Genomic DNA, 12,144 nt, shown 5'->3' on the forward strand with positions numbered 1-12,144 from the left:
AACCCGGAGCTCCTGGGCAGAACACTTGGTTGGATGGACAACTGTTGCTCTCCCCCCGCCGCCATGAACCCCTGGGCTCTCACTGGCATCCTCTGCCTCCCCGGGGTTGTTACTCCTCAGAAATCTAGGCTTAGTAAGCCAGTCGGCCTGGGCAGGGCTTTGGCGACCCCACCAATTCTAAATTCAGAGGGTGGAAAGGCCTGCTTCACCACACACCTGGCTACCCTGCCCATCCCAGAGAAAAGCAAGGGTTTTCTGCCCACCTGCCTTTGTGAACATTCACTGAGCACCTATTAGATATCAGGTGCTCAGCACAGGGTACCTGCTCAGAAGCCAGGCGCTCTTTTGGCATCAAATAGGAAGACAGGCAAGATATGACCTCAGTTGCCAAAATAAGCCACAGGACAGACCCCAAGTAAGGATTCATTCCTTTCAGCACTGTTCACAGACAGCTGCCCCAGACTAGGCCCTGCCTGGTCTGGAGACCCTGAAACAAAAGAGACACAGTCCCCACTCCCAAGGCCATGGGAGGCCAAATGTAACTTGTGATAACGGCTTATGAGGCTCCTGCAGAAGCATGTCGAGGGAGCTGCTGATTCCACCTGAGAAGTCAGGGCAGGCATTCCGGAGGAGGTATTTCCCCAGCTGTGTCCTGGGGGATGAATATGAGCTTGCTAGTCTGAGGTGGAGGAGGGGCAGAAGCAGAGAAGCCACAGAGGAGTTGATCCCCACAGTCCAGTGGGTGGCGATGGGGCACAGACAGTGTCTTAGAGAGGAGGACGGATACAGGAGACATGAGGGAGACTGCCTCTATGGAGGCCAGCTAACCTTGTGGTTAAGTGCATGCATGCTGACCCAGAGTCCCGGGTTCAAATCCAGACCCTTTTCTTTATGAGCATGGGCAGCTGGAACCTGCCCGAGCTGGAGTCCTGGAGTGAGGCTGAAGCTAGAGCACCAGCTCTGACGACATTAGGGAAATGGCTGTTGGAGTCCTAGGAGTCTCTTGCAAGACCAGGAGGCCTAGCTGTGCTCTTTGGAATTGGGGCAGGAGCCCAACACTTGCTGGATCCCCTTCTCTTTCTCCACCTTCAGAAGAGAGTACAGCTGTTGTCCGTTGTACCTGAAAGTTCCCTAGAGGCCGGGTGTAGTGGCTTATGCCTGTAATCCTAGAACATTGAGAGGCCAAGGTAGGTGGATCACCTGAGGTCAGGAGTTCGAGACCAGCCTGACCAACATGGAGAAACCCTATCTCTACTAAAAATACAAATTAGCCGGGCGTGGTGGTGGGTGCCTGTAATCCCAGCTACTTGGGAGGCCCAGGTAGAAGAATCCGTTGAACCCGGGAGGCAGAGTTTGTGGTGAGCTGAGATCACGCCATTGCACTCAGCCTGGGCAACAGGAAACAAAACTCTGTCTCAAAAAAAAAAAGACAGCTCCCTAGACCTGCCAGATCCACCTGGGACCAGGAAGGCAGATACCCACCTGCCCACCTCACAGGCCAGACAGTCCCAGGTAACCCACTGGGGCCACCCGTCACCCACAGCAAGACCAGGGTCAGGCTGGGTAGTGGAGGATAGGGCCCAAAAAGAGGATACTCGCCCCTTGGGTGTCCTTATGATGTCACAACCTGGGATTCCATCTTCCCATTCTACTTCCCAGTAGACCCAGCGAGACTTTCTTATCAGCTCAGGGTGTAGGGGCTTTGATGCTGGAAACAAATTCTTGGGCTGCTTGGCTACACTTGCCTGCCCCTCGCCTGACACACAGTCCCCAGCTTCTGCCTCCCCATCCTGTCACAGCTCTGCCAACAGGCCCGGATTCCCTCAGAAGCAGCCAGTTTCCATCAGCAAATACTTGCACTGCACAGGGTCCTGGGCTGGGCTCAGTGAACAGACACATCCTCACCCTCAAGTTGCTGTGTTTCATGGAAGAGGAAGCTGGTAGTTAGAATTCTACTACATGAGGCCAGGCACGGTGGCTCACATCTGTAATCCCAGCACTTTGAGAAGCTAAGGCAGGCAGATCACCTGAGGTCAGGAATTTGAGACCAGACTAGTCAAAATGGTGAAACTCCATCTCTACTAAAAAAAAATACAAAAATTAGCCAGGTGTGGTGGCGAGCACCTGTAATCCCAGCTACCCTGTAGGCCGAGGCAGGAGAATCACTGGAACCCCAGAGATGGGGGCTGCAGTAAGCTCAGATCACGCACTGCACTCTAGCCTTGGTGACAGAGCAAGACCCCATCTCAAAAAAAAAAAAAAAAAAGGGCCAGTCACTGTGCTTCACACCTGTAATCCCAGCACTTTGGGAGGCCAAGGTGGGAGGATCACAAGGTCAAGAGATCAAGACCATGCTGGCTAACATGGTGAAACCCTGTCTCTACCAAAAATACAAAAATTAACTGGGCATGGTGGCGGGCGCCTGTAGTCCCAGCTATTTGGGAGGCTGAGGCAGGAGAATCAGTTGAACCCTGGAGGCAGAGGTTGCAGTGAGCCGAGATCACGCCACTGCACTCCAGCCTGACAACAGAGTGAGACTCCATCTCAAAAAAAAAAAAAATTTCTACTACATGAAAAGCATTTTACATTTGTTATCTGCTTTTCTACCTGCCTCAACACGTCAGATGTTGTCAGAGTTCAGCCCTTTTTAAGTGGGCCCAGAGGCCTCCCTACCTAACCCTCATGCCCTGCTTTGTATGGGAACTGCATCTCTGGCCAGGGCTGACTGGGCCAGGGCTGACTGGACCAGGGCTGGGGTCTGAGCCATAGCAGCCACCCACTGGCCAGCAGCCTATGAGGTGTCCTGGTCCAGCTTCCCTGATGAGAGGAACCAATCAGATCATCTCTCTTGGGAGAATGAAGCTACAGCATGAGTGGGGGTTGTCTAGAGGTTACTGGCACATTAGAAGGAATAGGTCATAAGCAGGGTCAAGGTCACAGGCAGGGTCATCAGCATAATAGAATGGGGCATTGATATCCTAGATGGAGCCAGGTGGCATCCTTGTTCTTCTCTCTTTCTTTTTCTCAGGATTTCTTGAAGAAACTACTGTTGACTGAGGTCACCTGGCTAGACTCCACCCTCCCGCTTTTTTTTTTTTTTTTGAGATGGAGGCTAGCTCTGTTGCCAGGCTTGAGTGCAGTGGTTCGATCTCGGTTCACTGCAACCTCCACTTCCTCGGTTCAAGTTATTCTCCTACCTCAGCCTCCTCAGTAACTGGGATTACAGGCATGTGCCACGATGCCCGGCTAATTTTTTTTGTATTTTTACTAGAGATGGGGTTTCGCCATGTTGGCCAGGCTGGTCTTGAACTCCTGACCCCAATTGATCTTCCCGCCTTGGCCTCCCATAGTGTTGCAATGACAGCTGTGAGCCACTGTGCCCCGCCTGGACTCCCTTTTCATTGCAGCCCCAAAGAGTTTGTGAAGCAGAAGCTCTGGGCATATCCCATTTTACAGATGAATAAACTGAGGTTCTATAGGGCTTAATATTAATAGAATGTAAGCAAAGGTAGTAAAACAGACAGCTTCAAGGGCCTGCGCCCTTAAAAAAAAATACTAACAAAAAAAAATTTAAAAACGAAAAAGAAAAAAACAAATAAAAAAATACTGAAAAAATGAGCAACAACTGTTGGAACCACCTTTGTGGGAACTCTGGAAAATAAAGATTTACAACAACCCAGCAAATGCTGAATCAAGAAAGCAGCAACTTAAAAATAATGAGCGCTTTGCAGTATTTTACCTGGTCTTGCTCCATTTTCCTTCTGGATTGGTGGTGGTGTGAAGATGGCATTCCCAATGTGAGATCCTAGCCTTTTTTTCAATGCAGCAAAGCAGACTTTGTTCTAAAAAGATTGTATCTGTCAGTTCTGGCCTGTGTGAGGGCTACCTAAAGCATTGATGCCAGACACTTGCTTTTGTTTTGCCTAACTCAGAAATCTCTCAGAATGCAAAAGCTTCTACTTAGAAGACAGTTCTCCAAAACACTGAAAGGCAAATTAACAACCCACTGCTGTCTGGAGCAAAGACTGCAGTTTACATGAACAATAGACAAGCTGAAAGGCTGTAAGGAAAAGCTGGGGAGAGATTCTTTTGGGAACTGAAATGCTCCCATAAATATCAAGGGATTTGGAAAGCCATGTACATGCAGGGCAAGATGCATGCTCAGAAAAGACTCAAGAAGTCCAGGCCTGGTGGCTCACGCCTGTAATCCCAGCACTTTGGGAAGCCAAGGCGGGAGGATCCCTTGAGGCCAGAAGTTCAAGACCAGCCGGGGCAACACAGCAAGCAAGACTCCATCTCTACTAAAATAAAATAAAATAGCAAGGCACATGGTGGTACGTGCCTGTAGTCTTAGCTACTTGGAAGGCTGAGGCAGGAGAATCATTTGAGGCCAGGAGTTCAAGGTTGCAGCGAGTTGTGACTGCGCCACTGTACTTCAGTCTGGGCAACAGAACGAGACCCTATCTTTTAAAAAAGGAAGGCATTAATGGAGAAAATGAAGAATGAAAAGATACAAGACATGTAGAAAACAAATAGCAAAATGGCATAAGTAAGTCTTCCCTTATCAGTAATTACTTTTTTTTTTTTTGAAACAGAGTCTCACTCTGTCGCCCAGGCTGGAAGTACAATGGTGCAATCTTTGCTCACTGCAACCTCTGCCTTCCGGGTTCAAGCAATTCCCCTGCCTCAGCCTCAGCCTCCAACTCAGAGAAGCTGAGTAACTGAGACTACAGGTGTGTGCCACCACACCAGGCTAATTTTTGTATTTTTAGTAGAGACAGGGTTTCACCATGTTGGTCAGGCTGATCTCGAACTCCTGGCTTTAAGTGATCCACCCACCTCGGCCTCCCAAAGTACTGGGATTACAGATGTGAGCCGCCGTGCCTGGCCTCAGTAATTACTTTAAATGGAAATGACTCAACTCTCTCATTAAAAGGTGAGATTGTCAGAATGGATTAAAAATTTTGTTTGTTTGTCTTTAGAGACAGGATCTCACTAAGTTGCCAAGGCTGCTCTCCAACTCCTAAAGCTCAAGCAATCCTCCTGCCTTGGCCTCCCAAAGTGGTGGGATTACAGGTATAAAACACTGTGCCTGGCCCAAGAATGGATTTTAAAAATGATTCGACTGGGGCTGGGTGGGGTAGTCACGCCTGTAATCCCAACGCTTCGGGAGGCTGAGGCAGGTTGAACACCTGAGGTTGGGAGTTCCAGACCAGCCTGACCAATATGGAGAAACCCTGTCTCTATTAAAAATACAGAATTAGCCAGGTTTGGTGGTGCATGCCTGTAATCCCAGCTACTTGGGAGGCCGAGGCAGGAAACTCACTTGAACCCAGGAGGTGGGGGTTGCAGGGAGCAGAGATTAATGGAGATTACATCCATTACACTCCAGCCTGGCAACAAAAGCAAAACTCCATCTCAAAAAACAAAAAAAGATTTGACTGCATGCAGTGGCTCAGGCCTGTAATCCCAGCACTTTCGGAGGCGAAGGAGGGCAGAATTGCTTTAGCCCAGGAGTTCAAGACAAGCCTGGGTAACAATGCAAGACCTAATCTCTACAAAAAAATTTTTAAACTTGGCTGGGTGCTGTGGCTCATGCCTGTAATCCCAGCACTTTGGGAGGCTGAGGCGGGCGGATCACCTGAAGTCAGGAGTTTGAGACCAGATGGGCCAACACGGTGAAAGCCCGTCTCTAGTAAAAATACAAAAATTAACTGAGGGTGGTGGTGTACACCTGTAATCCCAGCTACTCAGGAGGCTGAGATAGGGGAATTGCTTGAACCCGGGAGGCAGAGGTTGCAGTGAGCCAAGATCATGTCACTGCACTCCAGCCCGGGTGACAGAAACTCTGAGACTGTCTCAAACAAAACAGAACAAAAGAATTAACATCAATCCTACATCAGTGTAGTGTGGGAAGTAAAAAGAAAAAAGAAATTTACAACAATCCTTCTCAAACTCTTCCAAAACATAGAAGAGAAACACTTTACAACTCATTCTAAGTGACCTGAGACCACAGCTATATATAGACATCCCAAGAAAACTACAGACTGTATCTCACATGAATATAGATGCAAAAATCCTCAACAAAACACTAGCAAACTAAACCCAGCAACATATTAACAGAATTATACACCATGATGAAGTAGGAATTATTCCAGAAATGCAAGATTGTTTAACATACAAAAATCAATCAACGTGGCCGGGCTCGGTAGCTCACATCTGTAATCCCAGCACTTTGGGAGGCTGAAGCAGGTGGATCACTTGAGGTAAGGAGTTTGAGAGCAGCCTGGCCAACATGGTGAAACCCGTCTCTATTGAAAATACAAAAAAAAAAAAAAAATTAGCTGGGTGTGGTGGTGCACACCTGTAATCCCACCTATTCAGGAGGCTGAGGCAGGAGAATTGCTGAACCTAGGACGTGGAGGTTGTAGTAAGCCGAGATGGCACCACTCACTCCAGCCTGGGTGACAGAGCAAGACTCCATCTCAAAAATAAAAAAGGCTGGGTGTGGTGGCTCATGCCTATAAATCCCAGCACTTTGGGGTGGCCTCTTGCCTGTAATTCCAGCACTTTGGGGTGGATCATGCCTGTAATCCCAGTACTTTGGGGTGGCTCATGCCTGTAATCCCAGCACTTTGGGGTGGTTCATGCCTGTAATCCCAGCACTTTGGGGTGGCTCATGCCTATAATCCCAGCACTTTGGGAGACCAAGACGGGCAGATCACTTGAGGTCAGGATTTCGAGACCAACCTGGAAAACATGGTGAAACTCTGTCTCTACCAAAAATATAAAAATTAGCCAGGCGTGGTGACACATGCCTGTAATCCCAGCTACTCAGGAGGCTAAGGCACAAGAATTGCTTAACTCAGGAAGCAGAGATTGCAGTGAGCCAAGATCGTGCTACCACACTTCGGCCTGGGAAACAGAGCAAGACTGTCTAAAAAAAAGAAAAAAATCAATCAATATAAAACACCACATTAATAGAATGAAGGGGAAAATATCACATGATTACCTCAATTTATGAACAAAAAGCAGGTGACAAGATCGAACATGATTTCAAGATAAAAAGCATATGACAAAGTCCAACACATGTTCATGATAAGAACGCTGAATAAACAAGGAATGGATGGAAACCTCCGCAACCTGATAAAGGGCATTTGTGAAAAATCCACAAGTAACATCATTTTTTCTTTTTTTTGAGATGGAGTTTCGCTCTTTGTTGCTGGAGTGCATGGTGCGATCTCAGCTCACTGCAACCTCCACTTCCCAAGTACAAGTGATTCTCCTGTCTCAGCCTTCCAGGTAGCTCGGATTCCAGGCATGTGCCACCACACCCAGCTAATTTTTTTTATTTAGTAGAGACCAAGTTTCACCACGTTAGTCAGGCTGGTTGTGAACTCCTGACCTCAGGTGATCCACCCGCCTTGGCCTCTCAAAGTGCTGGGATTACAGGTGTGCGCCACTGTGCCTGGCCTAATAACATCATACTTAATGGCGAAAGACCTACAGCCTTCCTCCTAAGATCAGGAACAAGACAAGGATGCCTGGTTTCACCATTTTATCTATTCGACATTGTACTAGAAGTTCTAGCTACAGCAATTTGGCAAGTAATGAGTTTCCACATGGAGGCGGGAAAAAAATGGCAAGAAAAAGAAACGAATGTCAACCAAATTGAAAAAGAGGTAAAACTATTCATAGTCACAGATGACATAATTATACATATATAGAAAATCCTAAAGAATATGTGCATACACACACACACACACACACACACACACACACACACACTTTTAGAGCTAATAAAGTCAGCAAAGTTGCAAGATTCAAGATTAACACACAACAGCTGGGCTCAGTGGCTTGTGCCTGTATTCCTAGCACTTTGGGAAGCTGAGACAGGAGGATCACTTGAGGTCAGGAATTCGAGATCAGCTTGGCCAACATGGTGAAACCCCACCTCTACTAAAAATACAAAAATTAACTGGGCGTGGTGGTGCATGCCTGTAGTCCCAGCTACTCAGAGGTCGAGGGAGGAGAATTGCTTGAACCCAAGAGGCGGAGGTTGCAGTGAGCCAAGATTGTACCACTGCATTCCAGCCTGGGCAACAGAGTGAGACTCTGTCTCAAAACAAAAACAAAAAAAAGGCTGGGTGCGGTGGCTCACACCTGTAATCACAGCACTTTGGGAGGCTGAGGTAGGTGGATCACCTGAGGTCAGGAGTTCGAGATCAGTCTGGCCAACATGGCAAAACCCCATCTCTACTGAAAATAAAAATGTAGCCGGGCATGGTGGCATACACCGGTAATCCCAGGTACTCAGGAGGCTGAGGCAGGAGAATCGCTTAACCTGGGTGGGGGGCGGAGGCTGCAGTAAGCTGAGATCACACCACTTCACTCCAGCCTGGGCAAAAGAGCGAAACTCCATCTCAAAAAAAAAAAAAATTCAGTTATATTTCTATATACTAACAATGTTAACAACCTGAAAAGGAAATTAAGAAAACAACTCCATTTATGATAGGATACAAAAGAATAAAATACCTAGGAACAATTAACCCAGGAAGTAAAAAACTTGTCCACTGAAAATTACAAAACATTGGCCGTGCTCAGTGGCTCAGGCCTGTAACCCTGGCACTTTAAGAGCCTGAGGCAGGCAGATCACCTAAGCTCAACAGTTCAAGACCAGCATGGTCAATGTGGTAAAACCCTCTACTAAAATACAAAAAATTATCTGGGCATGTTGGCACATGCCTATAATCCCAGCTACTTGGAAGGCTGAGGCATGAGAATCACTTGAACACAGGAGGTGGAGGTTGCAGTGAGCTGAGATCATGCCACTGCACTCCACACTGGCAACAGAGTGAGATTCTGTCGAAGAAGAAGAAAGAAGGAAGAAGAAAGGAAGGAGAAGAAGAAGAAGAAGAAGATTACAAAACATGACTGAAATTAAAAGTTTTTTTGGCTAGGCACAGTGGCTCACGCCTGTAATCCCAGCACTTTGGGAGGCTGAGGCGGGCGGATCACGAGGTCAGGAGTTCGAGACCAGCCTGGCCAACATGGTGAAACCCTGTCTCTACTAAAAATACAAAACATTAGCCTGGTGTGGTGGCAGGCACCTGTAATCCCAGCTACTCAGGAGGCTAAGGCGAGATAATTGCTTGAACCTGGGAGGTGGAGGTTGCAGTGAGCCGAGATCCTGCCATTGCACTCTAGCCTGAGCAACAGTGTGAGACTCAAAAAACAAAAAAAAGATTTTTTTGAGACCGGGTCTCACTCTGTCATCCAGCTTGGAGTGCAGTGGCCCAATCATGGCTCACTGCAGCCTTGACCTCCTGGGCTCAGGCAATCCTCCCTCCTCAGCCTCCTGGGTAGCTGAAACTACCATGCCCAGCTATTTAAAAACAAAATTTTTTTCTGTAGAGCTGGTATCTCAATGTGTTGCCCAAGCTGTGCTGAAATAAATTAAAGAAGACCTAAAGAAATGAAAAGATATTCTATGTTCCTGGATCAGAAGATGTACATTGTTAAGATGGCAATACTACCCAAAGTGATATACAGATTCGGTGCAATCTCTATCAAACTTCCAGCCAAGCACAGTGGTGCATGCCTGTAGTCTCAGCTACTCAGGAAGCTGAAGTGGAAGAATAGCTTGAGCTCACAAGCTTCACACCAGCCTGGGGCAATATAGTGAGATCCTGTCACTTAAAAAGAAAAGAAAAATCTATCCTTAAATTCATATGTAATTGCAAGTAACCCTAAATAACTAAAATAATACTGAAAAAGAGAACAAAGCTGGATGGAAGACTCACACTTCCCAATGTCAAAAGTTACTTTGAAGCTACGGTAATCAAAACAGTCTGGTGCTGACATAAGGATGGACATGTAGTCCAATGGAATAGAAATGAGGCACCAGAAACAAACCCATCTTTGGCTAATCAATTTTTGACAAAAATTCTAAGACCATTCAATGGGAAAAGATAGTCTAACAAATCTGGACCCCTAATCTACACCATATGAAACTAACTCAAAACAGATAAATGACCTATAGTATAGGACCTAAAACTACAAGACTCAGAAGAAAATGTAGGCGTAAATCTTCATTACTTTGGATTTAGCAATGAATTCTCAAATATGACACTAAAGCCATAAGCAACAGAAAAAAAAAAAGATAAATTGGAACTTCATGAGAATTTTTTCTTTTTGAGACAGTCTCATTCTGTTGCCCAGTCTGGAGTGCAGTGGCACAATCTCTGCTCACTGCAACTTCTGCATCTCAGGTTCAAGCGATCCCCCACCCCAGCCTCCCAAGTTGCTGGGACTACAGGTCCATGCCATCATGCCAGCTAAATTTTGTTGTTTGTTTGTTTGTTTTGAGATAGAGTTTCACTCTTGTTGTCCAGACTGGAGTGCAGTGGCGCAATCTTGGCTCACTGCAACCTCTGCCTCCCAGGTTCTACCAACTCCCCTGCCTCAGCATCTCAAGTAGCTGGGATTACAGGCATGAACCACCACACCCAGCTAATTTTGTATTTTTAGTAGAGACGGGGTTTCACCATGTTGGCCAGGCTTGCCTTGAACTCCTGACCTCAAGTGGTCCGCCTGCTTTGGCCTCCCAAAGTGCTGGAATTACAGACATCAGTTACCACGCCCAGCCCCAGTTATAGTAATTTTTTAATGAAAAAAACTAAGTTTTAGCAAGAATGTGGAGACATTAGAACCCCTATACATTGCCGGTTAGAATATAAAATGGTACAACTGCCAGGAGAAACAGTCTGGCAGTTCCTCAAAAAATTAAACGTATAGCTACCATATGACCAAGCAATTCCTGTGCTAAGTGAAAGAAGCCAGACATAAAAGATCATATATTGTATGATTTCATGTATTTGAAATATTCAGAATAGGCAAATCCACAGAGACAGGAAGCAGATTAATGTTGATGGGGAGTGGGGAAGGGGAACTGGGGAGGAACTATTAATAGGCGTGGGGTTTTCTTTTTTTTCTTTTTTGTTTTTTTTCTCCAAATGATCAGGCAACGGGAGGTATGGGGTTTTTTCTTTGGGGTGATGGAAATGTTCTGATACATAATAAAGGTAGTAGTTGTACAACACTGTGAATAAACTAAATGCCATGGCAGTGCACACTTTAAAATGGTTAATTTTAAGTTATGCATATAACTTCAATTGTTTTAAAAAAAATATTTTAAAAAAAAAAGCAAGTTACTTAAGACCACACAGCAGAGTCAGAATTCCATCTTCAGAGCCCATACTCTGCCTGTCCTGCTTCCCAAGAAAAGTACCTCCAGAGGCCAGGCGCGGTAGCTCACACCTGTAATCCCAGCACTTTGGGAGGCCGAGGCAGGCAGATCATGAGGTCAGGAGATTAAGACCATCCTGGCCAACTGGTGAAACCCCATCTCTACTAAAATACAAAAAGTTAGCCAGGCATGGTGGTGTGCACCTGAAATCCCAGCTACTCAGGAGGCTGAGGCAGGGGAATCGCTTGAACCTGGGAGGCGGAGGTTGCAGTGAGCAGAGATCGCGCCACTGCACTCCAGCCTGGAGACAGAGCAAGACTCTGTCTCAAAAAAGAAAGAAAGAAAGAAAGAAAGAAAGAAAGAAAGAAAGAAAAGTACCTCCAGAGACCCAAGAGTGCCATGCAAGACAGTAGACCAGTAGCCAAGCATGAACTTGCTTGGTTAAGACAATTAATTCCATCCTTCTGGCACTTGGAGGCAGGGGACTCCCTCCAGGCTGAAGGCAGCTCTGGAGCTACCAAAGCCAGGCCATGAAGCCCATGTAGTTGGGGGCCTAGGGAGGGGGCAAGCCCTCGGGAGGAGGGAGAAAGATGTCAGGGGTGAACAGACCTCACATTAGGTGCAGTTGGAAAAACTCAGGGTGGGCAAAGCCCTTAGCTAGGGCTGACATGATGGGGCCTCAGGAAACTACAGTCATTGGCCTTAACCTTGGGACAAGTGAAGGGTCTGATTATATCTTTTAGGCCTCAATCAAGCCTTCAACTGACTTCGGACAGGACCCTGTTAAAACTGCAGCTGGGGCTGGGTGCAGTGGCTCACACCTGTAATCCCAGCACTTTGGGAGGCCGAGGTTGGTGGATCCACTGAGGTCAGGAGTTCCAGACCACCCTGACCAA

The sequence above is a fragment of the Aotus nancymaae genome, unplaced genomic scaffold (genome assembly GCF_030222135.1).
Source record: "Aotus nancymaae isolate 86718 unplaced genomic scaffold, 86718_ANA_hifiasm-v0.15.2.pri h1tg000059l, whole genome shotgun sequence".
In the NCBI taxonomy this organism is placed as follows: Eukaryota; Metazoa; Chordata; class Mammalia; order Primates; family Aotidae; genus Aotus; species Aotus nancymaae.